Source organism: Erpetoichthys calabaricus, chromosome 4, assembly GCF_900747795.2.
Source record: "Erpetoichthys calabaricus chromosome 4, fErpCal1.3, whole genome shotgun sequence".
Lineage (NCBI taxonomy): Eukaryota > Metazoa > Chordata > Cladistia > Polypteriformes > Polypteridae > Erpetoichthys > Erpetoichthys calabaricus.
The window spans coordinates 272,081,409-272,098,000 of NC_041397.2; positions in this window are offsets into that span (position 1 = coordinate 272,081,409).

Below are 16,592 nucleotides of genomic sequence, written 5' to 3' on the forward strand. Positions count from 1 at the left end.
AGGTATGTAGTCATCACATTATACTGTATGTGAAAAAAGTATTGATTGCCTCCATAATATTAAAAACTCTATTTCTTATATTTGAAATTCCTAAATATCTAACATAACTTGTAATTTTTAATATAGCACAGTGTTAACAAAAATGTCAAAACAATATTCTTGGCTTCCAAAGCCAAGAAATGAAGGCCCAAGTGCTCTTGATGAATAAATAGTATTATGCAGGCATGTAAACTTGTAAATCTGTGTGCACCTTATGTTAATAGGTGTTTGTCAGGACAAGAGTGTGTGTGTGTGTGTGTGTGTGTAAAACACAGTGTATAACCTTTGTTAAATCTTTTATCATTTTTAATTTTTATGTGTAGTTTTTTTTTTTTAAGTTTCTTTAGTATTAAAAAATAATCCAGCAACCCTCCTAAATATGTAGCTGTTGAGTCAGATATTAGGTATAGAAACTGTGTGGAGAGGGGAAGAAGACAAATGGTAATAGCAAACATTAGGACCCACCTCATGTATAATAATTAATTATAAAAACATAAAATATGACAAATAGTAAAAGCTAATTCATTCAAAGGGATGAGCGTCTCACCTGTAAGCAGCTGAAGAAATTAGAATTAGAATGACAATGGCAGCAGGAGCAACACAATATCTAACTGTGTCAGCTGTGAGAAATGTGGTAATGGCAGGATGGCCTAAAATAAAAATTGTTGAAACTATGAAAAAAAATATGAATACATGTAAAACTGTGATATGATGGCTGCACCATGCATACCCATAAGGAAAAATAGTCAAAATTTGATATTTCGTTAAAATCATTTGTGATATCTAAAAATATGCATCTCAGTTTATATATAGTGATATTCTTATAACACATGATCAGATTCCATGCACAAAATTAGAAATATAAAATATTTACAGAAAATATAAAACAATCAAAATGTTCATAAAACATATTAATGTAATTGAAAAATAAAAAGTTCATTTTTAAGATAATTTTTCATGAATTATTTCCATTCATGCAAAAGGTTCATAAAACATATTAATGTCATTGAAAAATAAAAAGTTCATTTTTAAGATAATTTTTAATGAATTTTTCCATTCATTCATTCAGTCATGTTCAGTCCTCTTTCCCCACACTATCAAAACATTTCCTGTTTCCTGGGGATTTACCAGAAGTTCTGTGTAAATCAAGAGATATAATCCCAATGCAGCACTTCTGTTTACCTGGATGGCCTCATGATGATGATACAACACAATATACAGTATATAATATTGTACAAGTTCAGTCATTGACCCCATGCCTAAGATACTCCAATACCAAGTTCTCTTACTAACAACCTTGTACCTGAACATGGTGCACATTATAGATAGATAGATCATTATGGACCTTCAGTTATTAGCACAGACATACTGTATAATAACCATTTACCACTCAGATCAGACTGGTTGTAGCTCTCAATGACACCCAGGCACATATTGCTATAATTCTTCTACATGAGTATTAATGCCTTCCAGCAGATCTACAATGTCATCAAAATGCTAAATTTTCTAAAAAGTATTTTGGTGCATGCCTGCAAATAACAATTAAAGTGTTCCTCTCTACTGTTAATCTGCTGTAGAATACTGGTGCAAGAAACCATACTGTGCACACTGGAGAACCTGACTATACCTAGCCAAACATTTTCAACCTCAAGATCCTTCCTAAGTTCAGAACTTGTGGTCCATATCCACATTCAGCTTTACATTGCTGGGGCTTGTTATGCCTGGGATGTGTACCACCTTTGCCTGCCAGCTTAATGGCATTATACCTGAGTCTCTCCCTTTGCCTCCTTTAACTCTCTTATGGGTAATTAACCCACATGATGATTCAAAGCATATTTTTTGGTTAAAGTCTAGCCAGTTTATGTACACCACCAATCCCTGTCTGGCTTCTGATGAGGGGGTGCCAGTATCTCTGTTTGAGGTGGGTTCTGTTAGATTTTAATTGGAATTATCATGAAATTTATTTATGGATTCTCTTTGTGTGACCCCTACTCTTAGACTTACTGTATTTACCAAGGGTAACCTTATTTAGAGCACATGCTGTATTTTTGGACAATACAGCTGTAAGGATAATTGAAGCACAATAGCCTTTCCACCACATCAAGGCTCTAGTCCTAGAGGTGTGAAATAATTTGACTCAATGAAGGGAAGTAAAATGAATATCCATATTACTAACCGAGAATAAACCGGATATGGATGCAGGTACACGGCGATGGGACCATGAGACGTACTGCGCAGGCGCGCGTCTCATACACCGCAAGCGAAGTCTTATCCACCGCGAACGAAGGAGTCACGGCCCAAGAACGAAAGAGTTCAACTAACATGAATGAGAAATGAAGCAACAACGCGCCCATAGCTAACGCCTAACGACACAGCCACACACAAAAGAGGAATCTGCGCTGCACCCCAGAGTCAACCGTGAGAGGCTACGGAGGCCCCACAGGTCTACAAAGCGCAGGCATCACTGCCATAATATGAGTGGCACTACTGCGGAGTGAAGGCGCAGGTGTCGCCACCATATTGTGAGTGGCACTACTGCAGAGTGAAGTTAGGAATAATGTGCTGCTTGGGATTGTACAAACCGCTGAACGCTTTACACCAAATTCAAACACAATACAGCTCAACGATACAAACACGAGCCCGTCTGGATAAGATCACTGAACACAGGCGCCTACAACGCGCGTCTGACACTGCGGAAGCAAAGCAGGCACGGGTTCAAAACAAATGACCTCGACTGACAGATATACAAACAAGAGCCCCCCTAGATAAAATCAATGAACGTAGGTTCCTACAACGCGCATCTGAAATGCCGTGGGCAAAGCGGGCACGGCTCCAAAACGAACGAGCTCGACTAATGTATTTCAGGATACCCAACGCCGGGGGTAGGCAAGCGATGCGAGCAGGGGGCGGAGCCCCCTTGTACTGTACGTAAAAATGTGCACACTTAAGTGTTTTCATTCTTCAAAAGGTAAAAGCTTAAATAACACAGATTAAGCTAAGAAAAAGAAAAGAAGACATAGCTGATTGCAAATGAAGAAGTGTTAAACCAAAACACAATCAGAGTGTCCAGTGACAATAAACGTCTGGGTATTCACATTTTTTGACAGCCAGTTTCAAGATTTTCTGACAACTTTCCAAAGATTGAAAGCATTTGTATTTCACATATTTCACAATGCATTGATAAACTGCAAAAAGCTGTCTTGTGTCTTTAGGCAGATTGACTCTGAAGTCATAAGGTCATAAGGACTCAATTGGCAGAAATAAAAGAGGTCATGGTCGAGAGAGTAAAACAGGTGACAAAGAAAGTGCTTGGTAGTTCTGTGGTAGGCAACTGGGTGATCTACCCCAGTTCTTAGAAAAAGAACAGTGGCATACACTATATATTCAGGTCTACAAAGGTTAAAAGTTTGTCTCTTTGATTCTTTTTATTTGTAGTTTGTATTCCCCTACTGATCATCCCTCCCTGTAGTTTAGTGCAATAAAGGTGCTACTGCATTTTCTTACTTTGGTATTTATTTGGCTGTCGTAGATTACCATGAGGGCAGACTCTTTGTCTGTTGTCCTATTATTAATAAGCTTGCCTGTATCTTACACATTGAACAATCTGAAAAATCAAAAGCTTTACATGAAGTTTTATTAACCATGCAGGCTTTAAAAAATCCAAATGCTTTTTAAAACTTCTAAAATAAAAAGTTATCTTTATTGTTATACTTGCCTGATAAAAAATAACAGACTTTGAATATTTCTCCATTGTAACTTGTCTCACAGGTGTAATTTCCTACATCTTTGAGTTGAAAATACGGTATGTCAAGGTGTAGCCAACCATCTTTAATGTCTATCACAAAGTCCTTTCTATCTTCACAAGTGCTTCTGAGCATTTGATTATTTCCAACAGTATAAACACATTCTTCATGTTTGAGTTTTGTGATCACTTTTGTAACGATATGACTGCTTGCCATTTGATGTATGCAGGTGAGAGAAACGTTTTCACCAAATGTATGGTTTATATAATGAACACCTAATAAAAAAACAAAAAATAAATTAATAAAAATATTTTATTGAATGTACATTTTTTTACTAAAATGAAGAGTAAAACTATGGAGGAACAGTTGTCATATTTTCTATGATCATCAAGGCAACATAAGCATGTATAACAAACAGCTGGGGGGAAAATATAATTTAATAACCCAATGTGACAAGAGGTCCATAGTGAAGAACAATTTTTGAACAAATAATTTGGGTCCAAGGGCATGCAGGCTCTGAAAAGGTGCAGGTGTACATACTAGCACCACTCTGGGGTTGATTGGGGTGTTTGACTGATCACGTATTCATGTGCACATGTGAGCTGATCAGTCAGGTGCCTCATTCACACCTCCGAGTAGGTGCAGGACAGCACCTGTATGAAATCAGGCAGTATATACACAGCAGAGAGGGAATTCAAATCAAAAACAAAAAGGAGGAAGAGATCAGATTAAAGAAAGAGGAAGAGTGAAACAAATGAACAGAAGGAGAAAGAGGCAGGATGGTGAGGAGTTTGTGTGGTAAAGAGTGGATGCAGGTGGTCAGCAGTATACCCCCAAGGAAACAAGCGGCAGGCCTGGTATTGAGTGTGGGGATGGAGAAAGGGAGAGGCCCTGGTGTGCGGTGTCTTCCTTCTGATGTTGACATGTGTGGAGTTGAAAGGAGAGTCCTAGTCGCTGATGGACTGGCAGTAGGATCCCAAACCCGGGAATTAAAGGTTGACTGCACCTGTCAGAAGGTGTCTCCTCATGCTATAAGGTTTTGATGGCATAAACTGAGGAGACACCAGATTTCAGAGAGAGGCAGTGGGGCTCATTACTATTTTAGAAGAAATACCCTGCCTAGGATTTTAACCTTGTTTTATGGAATATATTTGTTACTTGTTTTTAACCTTGATCTGACACCCTTGATTTTTTGGATTACTAAGGGCTTCGCCCCCTGCTCGCTTCACTCGTCAACCCCCTGGCCTGTGCTATGTGCCAACCACTTCGCGTCTCTGCCGCTCATGTATGTGGATTTCACTTTCACCAAACTATAAATATTTTAATTCTCGTAGATATGCCTCTGCATTGGAAAGAAACATTACTTTTCCCTGGTGGCAACACAAATTAGACGATCTACAAGTCTCTGACTTAAAGTTTAAATCCGAACAATATATTCAATTGCTTTTTGCTGTTCTGTTATTTCACCGAGTAATAATTTCCGTTTGTTTTAGCTAATGCGATCTTTACTGTCATTATTTTGAGACTTTCGAATTTTATTACTTTCATTATCTCTAACCTGCTCTGCATGTGTATCATGCCCATGTTTTGGAACCTTTTTACAACGTTCTACTTTGTCATCTACTCTTTGTCTTTTATTTCCAGCCCTGGGCATGGTTAAATCTCTTGGCACAAAGTTTCATCTCGCGGGACTTGAAAGTATCTCTCTGAAAAAGTCATGTCTCGTTCCAGGCTAAAAATTCTCGTCTCGTCCCAGGATTTGTTTATACAATAGAGAGATTTATTTATTTATGGAAGGTCTTGCACTGCACTTGTGAACACTGTTTTCTTTTTTTTTGGATTTTTACTAAAAGCACTTGGCACTTCTGCACCCACCCCATGCTGACTGTGTGTGTGTCCTCATTTACTCAGCACATCTTGGTTAACGCCTATCGGGTTCAAGAGACTCCGGGAAGGAACCAGGGAGCATGGAGCTGACCCAAACTATCACACCCAAGTTTTTTCTTTCTTATTTTAACAGAGTTTTCTGTAATGTACAATAAATAGAAAATGTTTCCCATATATTGTTGATTGTGTAGAAAAATATTGTGATCCTCATAAGTACAACACAAAGTTATCCTTAAAATGTTTTTTAATAACTGTGGAGAAAAACTGCATAGTTTAATGATTTTCTTGTACTAATTGATGTTGTCAATGCAGGAAAGTACTTAAAGAAAAAATAAATAATATAAATAAATGAGGTTAAAATGGGAAATATATCAATATTAACTAAATCCAAAAAAGTTGGCAAAAAATGCAAGGTGACATATAATACCTAAAGAATCCTGTAAAGATAGGAAGACTTATTGAGCTAGCTTACTAATTACTTACTGATTAATCACTGAGTGAGTCAATGGGGGCAACAGTTTGTATAAATGGATGGAAGAATAGAATAGACATTCTCAAACATCCCTACAGAATCACTTCAGAACAAGAAAACATAGAATATGTAAAGATATACTTAACACCTAAAAATTCTTGGCTAAAGGTCAGTAGGTTTAAACCACCTAATAGAGAAATTTAAGTTTAGGAGGTAAACTATTAATATTCTATGAGCTCTGTCACATTACTGCACAACATTATGATGTTGTTCAACACATTAGAGATAAGGTTAAGACTTTCCTGATAGGAGTGAACTTAAAACTAAAATCACGTGGTACATATAATACAATGAAGTAATTCTTAAAAAAAAAAACATTCAAACTGGTATCATCATACCTAAGCATATTTTGTGAAACGTTGCTTTTTTATAGTTTCATGTACAAACTGAAAAAAAACTTAAATTTGTTTACAGTGTCATTTTATATTAATCTGAAATGTGTTCAGGATGGATAATATTTATATGTCTCTGCAGAACTTTCATAGGATTAATATATTTTTCAAGCATGTCCCCGTTGAGTTTTTTTTTTTTGTTGTTCTTTATTTCGCCTTATACAATTTCTTGTATTAGGAATTTGTTAGTTTTCGCATACCCCTTGGGATCAGAGCACAGGGTCAGCCATTGTACAGCACCCCTGGAGCAATTGAAGGTTAAGGGTCTTGCTCAAGGGCCCAGCAGAGTAGGATCTCTTTTGGCAGTGGGGATTCAAACCGGCAACCTTCTGGATACCAGCACAGATCCTTAGCCTCAGAGCCACCAATCCACCCATATGCAACTGAAACTCACATTTGTTTTTTTTTATTTTCCCCCTCAAGCTAATATAACTGAAACTCACATTTGTTTTTTACTCACAGAAATGTTTCACTCATTTTAAATTAACTATTTGTCTGAATCCTGGACGTAACAAAGCACTATGGTTACAAAACAGCTGTCAAATGGACTGAGTTCTTTAAAGACCACCTTGCAATGCATTAGAGTATCATTAATCTGCCCCACAGTTGTAACAGATTCATACTTCAGAAAAACAGCAGTCAGTACATCAACCTTCATATATTAGATCATGTAGAACTACAAAGAGCAGTGCACCACTAATGTGAAATAACACACTTTATATCTTGAGAAATAGTGAAATGTAGGTAGAATGAAGTGAAGAAGGAGACAAGTGACAACAGTTAGCTTCTGTGTTGAATGGATAATGGTGGCAGTAAATTGTACAGATTAGGGTACACATATCAAAGTGGAACATTTTGGTGTTGGAGAGGAACATTTTTATACACTAGATGATTTTCTTTTTTTCTCTTAGGAAAAGAAACATGTAAATATTAAATGTAAAAGCCAGTAGATGAAGGGGCAATATACACTCATTGTTGGGACTGGGTGATAAGTGGAAAGGCAATTTCCTGAATAATTCTGTTACTGATTATTGTGATGGCTATCTACAGGACACAGATATTTGCCAGTCTTGCAAAAGAGTCACCTGCTTTGATGTTTGAACTACTTAAACATGCATACAAACATTTTTAGTAAACATAAATTCATTTATGCATAAACCTTTGTAAATGTATACATAAAAGGGATCAAGCTATGGGAATATTTAACTTACCCCATAAATAGTAGTCTACCGTATCTGTTCCTCCAATGATATTTGATTCACAGGAATATTTTCCAACATAATTAGATTCAAAGTTAAATATAGAAAGATGTGGATTAGTAGAGTTTATATAAACTAGGTTATTTGTACAGTTGCTTGTTAAAGTCCCAGTATAGATCACAGCAATATCACAATTCCCTTTGCCTAACTTCCAAATGGTCCATTTTTGCATGACTAGTTCACTCCATGTGTGGTCTGAGCAAATGAGAGAAATGTTCTTCCCAAATTCCGTTTGAATGGTTTCTAAAAGTCAGGGAAAAGAAACATTTAAAACACACAGAGGAAATAATAGTGTTAATCATAAAAATGAGATAAATTTTCTTTCCAAACTCCTCTATTATGTGAAGTTCACTTGTCATAAAAACAATTTGAAAAGTTTCTGTAAAGTTACTATACTAACAATGCAGTAAATGTAAAATAATCCATCCATCCATTTTCCAACCTGCTGAATCTGAATACAGGGTCACGGGGGTCTGCTGGAGCCAATCCCAGCCAACACAGGGTGCAAGGCAGGGCGCCAACCCACCGCAGGACACACACACACACCCTCACATACCAAGCACACACTAGGGCCAATTTCAGAATTTTCAGTGCTGCTGCCTCGCAGTAAGGAGACCTGGGTTCACCTCCTGGGTTCAAGGAGTTTGCATGTTCTCCCCATGTCTGCGTGGGTTTCCTCCGGGTGCTCCGGTTTCCTCCCACAGTCCAAAGACATGCAGGTTAGGTGCATTGGCGATCCTAAATTGTCCCTAGTGTGTGCTTGGTGTGTGTGTGTGTGTGTGTGTGCGTGTGTGTGTGTGTGTGTGTGCTCTGCGGTGGGCTGGCACCCTGCCCGGTATTTGTTATTGCCTTGCGCCCTGTACTGGCTGGGATTGGCTCCAGCAGACCCCCGTGACCCTGTGTTAGGATATAGCGGGTTGGAGAATGACTGACTGACAATGGAGTGATACAATGTAAGACAAAGTAATATACTGTATGTAGGCAATCTTTGGAGTAAAAAAAAAGACATTAGCATACTGCTGAAATTCTGGAGCAATAGGAAGAAGTAAAAACATTAGACACAGCTATAGCTGCTCTCTGGGCTTAACAATAGGACAGTGTTTGAAATGAGCACATTTTTTCTCCTTTTTCTTCTCCTATTTTTGAAGTTCACTAAAGCGAGATCCATTTGCCATACAGTAACTAGAAAGTCGGCCCTCAGCTGGCTAACTACGAACTCTGCAAAACTGCGTAGAGATGGAAATGTACATTGTCATGCACATGTGCATAGGGAACAGCTGAACAGTTCTAGTGACGGTAATTCTACCACCACTCCAGGGGCTGGCGCTGCTTCTTAACACCTTTATGTTTTCCTCCCTCCTCAGACCTGGGGCCTCATGTATGAGGTGCGATCCAAAAGTTCCCGGAATGCATTTATTCTGCAGCCAGAAGGGTTTGGTTATATCAATCGCCTCTAGATAGCAGTTCAAGTTGTCCTTGAGAGCTGTTATCACGCGTTATAATGTCAGCGCAGTTCTTTTTCAAGTCGCAGTTCTCGTTTAAACTTCAGTTGTGTCTGTGAAGGGTTGTTCGTAAAAATGAGTGATTTGAAAGAGCAAAGAATGTGTGTTAAATCCTGTTTTAAACTGGGAAAAACAGCAAAAGAAAGCCATGAAATGTTGCAACAAGCATTCTACAGGGATGTTCTAATGCGTTTGCAAAATCAAATTCGCCAAACATGTCCTCAGATGTGGGCTGACAAGTCATTTCTTTTGCATCACGACAATGCACCAGCTCACACATCTCTGATTGTGCGCAAATTTTTGGCGTCTACAAAGTTTACTGCCATTCCCCACCCTCTGTACTCCCCTGATTTAGTGCCGTCTGATTTTTGTTTTATTTCCTAAGATGAAGATGAGGCTCAAGGGATGCAGATTTGAGACGGTGGAGGAGATCCAAGTGGTAACAACCAATGTCTTGAACAAACTGACAAACAACGACTTCCAGAGGTGCTTCGAAAGCTTGAAATCTCGCTGGGATTGGAGTTTCAACTCAGTGGGTGACTATTTTGAAGGAATTGTTCACCATTAATTGTTATCTGGTGTGTACACTTTTAAATAAATGCAGTGCATAGAATTCATACTATAACATGGTGTACGGACAAAAGCGGAAATGTGCTTACGCACAAAAAAATCCAGATGCATATATCTGTGCGACTGCCAACTTCCATGTTCTTCCGCTACATAAATCCCAATCAGCATGAAAAGTAATGCAAGTGCACGCACCTGCTGTCCTGCTCCAACTCCTCCAAGAATTACGCCTTTTTGAATATGCAAATCAATAGAAATAGCCCTTAAGCGCAGCCATCTGTGAAAAGACAATGGCAAAAGCACAGGGGAAAATAGAAGGATTTCATCGAATACCATTTGGAAACAAGGAAAAATGTACTATTTATTGGTTTAAACAGTGATATAATCAACAAAAGGAAGTTGATCGAGTGACATAGAGTGTCAGAGAAACTCGAAAGCTCAAGTTCACAACGTCGCACAGTGCCCAAAATAAGGAAGTTGTCAGATATCAAAGTCGCCGTAAAAAGGCGAGTCATAGCCCCCCGTCTGAGTGTCATATGAAAGCTTATTAGGGTACAGAGAAAAAAAAAATAAGCACACAGTGGGAAAAAAGCATGAAATGTCAACTTTAATCTTGAAATTTCCAATTTAATCATGTAGTTTATTTTGTCATTAAAGTAGAACATCATAAACTTCATCTTAAAATCATTTAATTTACTAGTTTCTCAAATCCCAGTGTAACTAAAGTAGCATGTTAAATGCTTTGTTTTGTATTTGATCTTCTATGTGCTCTATGTGCACTAACTGCTTCTTAAACGGGCTTTCTCTTCCTCCGACAGGACACAGAATCCATTACATTCGTAATATTACAGCTCTATGAATAATTAAAATACTGAGATGTATACGTGATATCATTTTCATGATGATAGGAGTTAAAGCATGTTATTAAACATGGGAACATGGTGGCACAGTCATAGTGATGAACAGGCGCCTTGTCCACAGATTGTTCTTGCGCGACCTTCGATGAAATCATTTATTGCAGCAGTACTGTCTCTTTCAAACGTACTAACCCCCAATTCCTGTCCTTCCTTTTCTTTCTCCAAGTAACCAATTGCCACACAATCAGCTCTGTAATAGATGTTAAGCCATCTGTAAGCTTAGAACGCAGATTCTTCTGAACTTTTAAGGAACATTGAAATATCTTCGTAGTACATGTTTAATTATTCTATCCATCTGTCTTTCTGCAGTGTCGCGCCAGTCCCAGCAAGAATACAGCACGAGGCAGGAACAATCCGTGAACAGAGCGCCAGCTCCTTGTTAGCGCTGCGGCATCATGTCCGCACATGTTTAATTATTAACAATATAGATTATTTAAATGAAGTTAAAGTTTTATCTGTATAATATAATAAACATATTTTGCTGCCTTTCATCTTAAAAATGATATCGGCATCATATGTAAATACGCGCTTTATAAAGTGGCGCAAGTTGTGCAATATTATAACTGTATCGCAAGTTTACAGTGAGGTAATTGTACTTATAAGTACAAACAGTTCTATAAGGAGTACTTGGTGGACTGATTGAGTGCGTTTATAGTTCTTGGAATGAAACTGTTTCTGAACTGCGAGGTCCATACAGGAAAGGCTCTGAAACGTTTGTCGGATGAGAGCAGTTCAAATAGCAAATGGCTGAGGCAGCGTGTGCTTGATTCTGTATACCAATAATTCTCTTTCCGATCAGAAAAAGATGATCCGCTGTGGCAACCACTAATGGGAGCAGCTGAAAGAAAAAGAAGAAGGTGCAGTGAGAGGAACAACGCTAAAGCAGCTATGGTATTTAGAATAGGTTGACCATTCAGTGGACCATTATATTGTTACAGGTTGATTACGATCAGATGCATTAAACTAATAAACAATATGCAGTTAATTTCAGTGTATTTATAAAGCCGCGTCAGGGATGTGGATCTAAATAAGAAAGGGAAACCACACTGGAATAGTAGCACTGCTTTGACGCTTGGTGCTGCCAGTTTGCAAAACCGAGCTGTGAACTTGCGTACGCCAGGTTTGGAGCTACCGTGAAAATGTGCATGGCTTTACGCCAAGTTTAGGTTTTATACATCGCGATTTGAGCGTGGAAACGGGCTTACGCAACATTTTTGTGCATTCGCACCGTTTATACATGAGGCCCCAGATGATTGATGGGTAGGACATCACTGACTTCCAGTGTTCATACACCTGGACCTGCCTCTTACTGCTGGGAGGATTGAAAGCCGTAAGCTCTGCCTTCTTTGATGGTTCTGTTTTGAATTTGCGTCTGCAGACATGACTCCACAATAATTGCGTGCTTTGTTGAATTTTGTTGCAATCAATTATATGGGTTGACCGTCTTGGCACCCCAACTCTTTATCGTTGTTCTCTCTTTCTGTTACAGCATAAACAATGCAAATTGTCCTATAAAAAATAGTTACTGATGTCTATATAAAACAGACGAGCTAAATCAAAAATCATTCAAATTACCTTTGCTAGTGCTGTAGAAACTGACAAGTGGTTTAATACAAGGTATTTAATACAAGAAAAAAATAGTAATTTATGTATAGTTTTTGCGATTAGCTCCTATTAAAGTAGCAGCAAAGAAGACTACTGCTTTAACCACACAAAAGTAAATAAAAGCAAAAAATAAATTCCTAAAATACTATACTAATTATTAGGTGAATAATTTGATTAATTATTTCCATTTATAAATGTTAATCATCTATGTTGTTGAGCATACTTGCATACATTCATGGAGGATTAAACAAAAATAAAATGAGACCTTAGCAGCAATGTGTGTGTGTATTAGCTAAAATATATAATAGTGGAAATACCGCAAAATAAACTAGCACAAAGATTATAATATAAAAGAGATGTCACTTTATTCATGGAATTTTTCTACACTTCAATATTCCTAACTAATTATTATTTGTATTGATTAAATTGATTTATTTTTAGAATCCTAAATAACTGCTATCGTCATTGACACCATTATAATATATTTTTTCTTATTTAGTTAAAAAACAAAAGCACACAAAGGTTGTTTAATGATTCATCTAATTTTAAATAGTATAACCTGTAGTCAAAAGTGAATGTAAATTTTAAGAAGTATAAATTGTTTCTTTTAACTTAATCTTAACATAAATTTATTTTTGACATAAATTTAAGGTGGCCAACATTTTAGTTTAAGTTTTCAAAATGTTTAATTAATAACACTCTTTACACATATTCCTATGTAGGCAGGCAGTGTGGCGTAGTGGTTAAGGCTTTGAACTTTAAATGCCGCTACTGACACACTGGTGACTCTGAGCAAGTCACTTTACCTGCCTGTGCGTCAACTGGAAAACCAATAGGAATGTAACCAATTGTATCATAAATAATGTAAGTTGCCCTGGATAAAGGAGTCAGCCAAATAAGTAAATGTACATTTCAATAAATATATGCCAATTACGAGTGAAATTAATATGCCTCCTGAAATGCTCTTCTGTGATTTTACTATGATATGCCTTATGATAGGCATAATAACTTAGTAACTCTCTAAAATAAATTGCTACATATAAAGTAAAAGTACATTTAATTATATTTTATAAATTATTCATACATTAGAACATTATAATAATTGAGATATGAAGAAGAAAATCATCCCAATAAGCTCATAAGGAAAATCTTAATAACCTAATTTCTCCAAAATACATTGAATCAAATTTTTACTGTTTCCAAAGTCCTACTGTCTACCATACAACTTGGTGACTTATTCCATTTATCTATGATTCTCTGGCCGCATATGAAGAAAAACATTCCAACATTTTATCCAAATCTTACTGTAACAGGTTTCTAGTTATGTCTCTATATTCTTGTTGAGAAATTTATTTTAAAACAAAATCAAAGACCCATTAACTTATTGCCTATATACTGTAACTTAAAACAATTCAAGTCATGTCACCTCTTAATTGCCTTGTTTTTTAAAATAAAAAACAGGTTTATCTCTTTTAGGGTTTTCTTATAACTAATACTTTGCAGTCCTGGAATCAGCTGTACTTTTCTGGACTTCCTCAAGAATGTTATTTGTAATATGAAGACCACAATTTCTGAAAGTATTCCTGATGAGACCTTACCGGTGAGTTATATACAGTAGCTTAAGTTTTTCTATGGACTTGTACTCCACACATCCATCTACAGTATATAATCCAACAACCCATAAACATATTTTTAATTCTGTTCAATAAAATTTATTTTGTATATTATTAGAATGTAATTAATTTATAGGAGTGCATCTGATTCTACTTTACTATAAATCTTATAATTCTTATACATTATACTGCAAGATTTAAATTCATTTGGTTTTACATAATGTACCGTTTATTGGTGTAATTCATGATCAAATGCATACAATGCACAAATTAGTGAGTCAAGGACCCAAAATGGTCATATTAAAAAATGACACAGTTGATGAGAGGCCTTGAACTGATATATATTTTGTTATTTATAATACAAGTAAAATATGTTAATTTTATGCTATAGCTAATTAAATCCAAAAATGCTGTATATGTCCAAGACAAATAGTTACACTTAAATGACATGGTATTGCTTTTCTACAATAGATGTAACATTTGTAGCTTGTTACAAAGTAATAGTAATATCAAAAAGGTTTACTTGTATTAAATATCATATCTGATTAATTCAATTTGGGTTTAGAGAGTGTCAAAAATCGCTTATAAACTAAACATTTTTGCATACTTTATACAATAAGTAGAAACATTTTTACTGTTTCATTAACTATGCTAGTTTAACATACCTTTTCTTAGATGTGATGTTTTCCATACAATGACAGTGACATAAAGAAAGAGTAGCATTTTGGATTTTATGTAGGATAGGTAAAAAAAAAATTAATTAATCCTATCATTCCTATGAAGAAACAACAATGAAGACTTTATGGCATTGTCAAGTTATTGTATTAGGTATTTCTCTGAACAACCTCATAGTTATTTACAAATGTGTGGTTTTCCGTTCTTGTTAACTGTAGACAGAAGTCAAAAGCGGTTTAATGCATCCTGAGTGATGAAACTTGACTAGAGGCCTCATTTTGCAGTATAGAATGAACAATTCTACTGCTACAGACATGAAAACTTTATGTCTCTTAACCAATGGTTGTCTCAAATTTTATTTTAAGCAGAACTATTATTACTTGATTATCAAAACTCGGTTTTATTACCCACAAACATAGTATCATAAGTAGTAAATATTAAGGTTATGAACTCACCCATCCTTCCATATCAAACCCCACAATTTCCAAAGCAGCATCGGACAAGATTCTGGACCCGATCTTAACAGCATCAGCTAAAAGGCATGTATCTGAACTGCTGAATTAGATGCTGTTTTGTCCCATCAAACATTCACACACACCTACACCTATTTATAAAGTGTGGAGATTAGCCTGCTGCCTCATAGCTCTTCAGTTTTCTTTTCAAATCCAGGCACTGGTGTTTCCACATTTCCTTCATGTTCATGTGAATTTTCCTTCCACAACCCAAAATAACATGTATTTTAGGCTAATTAGAGACTCTGAAATTGGCTCAGTGCATACGAGTTTGCCTAACAATGAATGGGTACCCTGTGCAAGAATAGCTTCTGCCTAGTGATCTACAACTCTCTACAACCGTGACCTGGATACATGGGTTAGAAAATGAATGGATGGATGACAAAAGTCACTTTGGCATATTACATGTAACTGGATTACTTGCAAAAAAATATTGAAGTGTGAAGAGAGCAAGCAAATTATACATAATAACCATGGGACATGCATTCTAAGCAAATCCCTCAAAGCTGTGAGGCAGCAACTCTAACCTCTGTACCACTATGTCTTCCCTGGTTAGACACAATTACATGGTTCAATTTTTTAATTATTAATTTTAGAGACACTTTTAGTTATCTAAATAGTAATTGCAGATGAGTTTCTACTGAAAATCATGTTCAGCACCAAAAGACCAAAAGAAAACATATGATAAATATGTGTTCATTTCATTTTTCCAAAAACTCAAGAAAAATCTGTTAAAGTCCTACCATTGCGTCAGCTACTGTGCTTGGACACTTCTTCCATTCATCTGCAGTCCTCTGTCTGAAGACATGCTCAGTTTTCTAATCTCTGTGTGACATGTATCCTCAACAAGCTGTCATACGTACCCTCTGTATTCTTGATTTGTTTTTGTGATCTGCTTTTTATCGGCTAATTATCTATTGTTTTTATAAATAAGAGGTTGTAAAACAAACAGGGTCTTTTTAATTACTAATTAGCTCTATGGTATGGGTGATTGTGGGTATGTGTAGGCATGACAGTTTTAGTGCAGTTTCTGTGATATATCATATTAATTGAGTGACTTCTTTTAATTTTGTAGCTTTCTTTTACTGAAACTTCTTTGACTGCCATATTATACTGTATAACTTATTTTGTACATGGAAAGATTTATAGCAAGTACATTTTTAATTAAAAAATGACAATATGGGTGAAACAGAATTAATCAAACAGTATTCTCCATACAACTACCCCCTCACCTACCTTTCCAAAACCCTATAAAAGGAGATCCTTAGAGGATCAATAGTCAATGAAACCTGTGCAGACCAAGGGAAGAGCTGTGACAAACATGGCAGACCCAAAAACAGAAGAGAAGA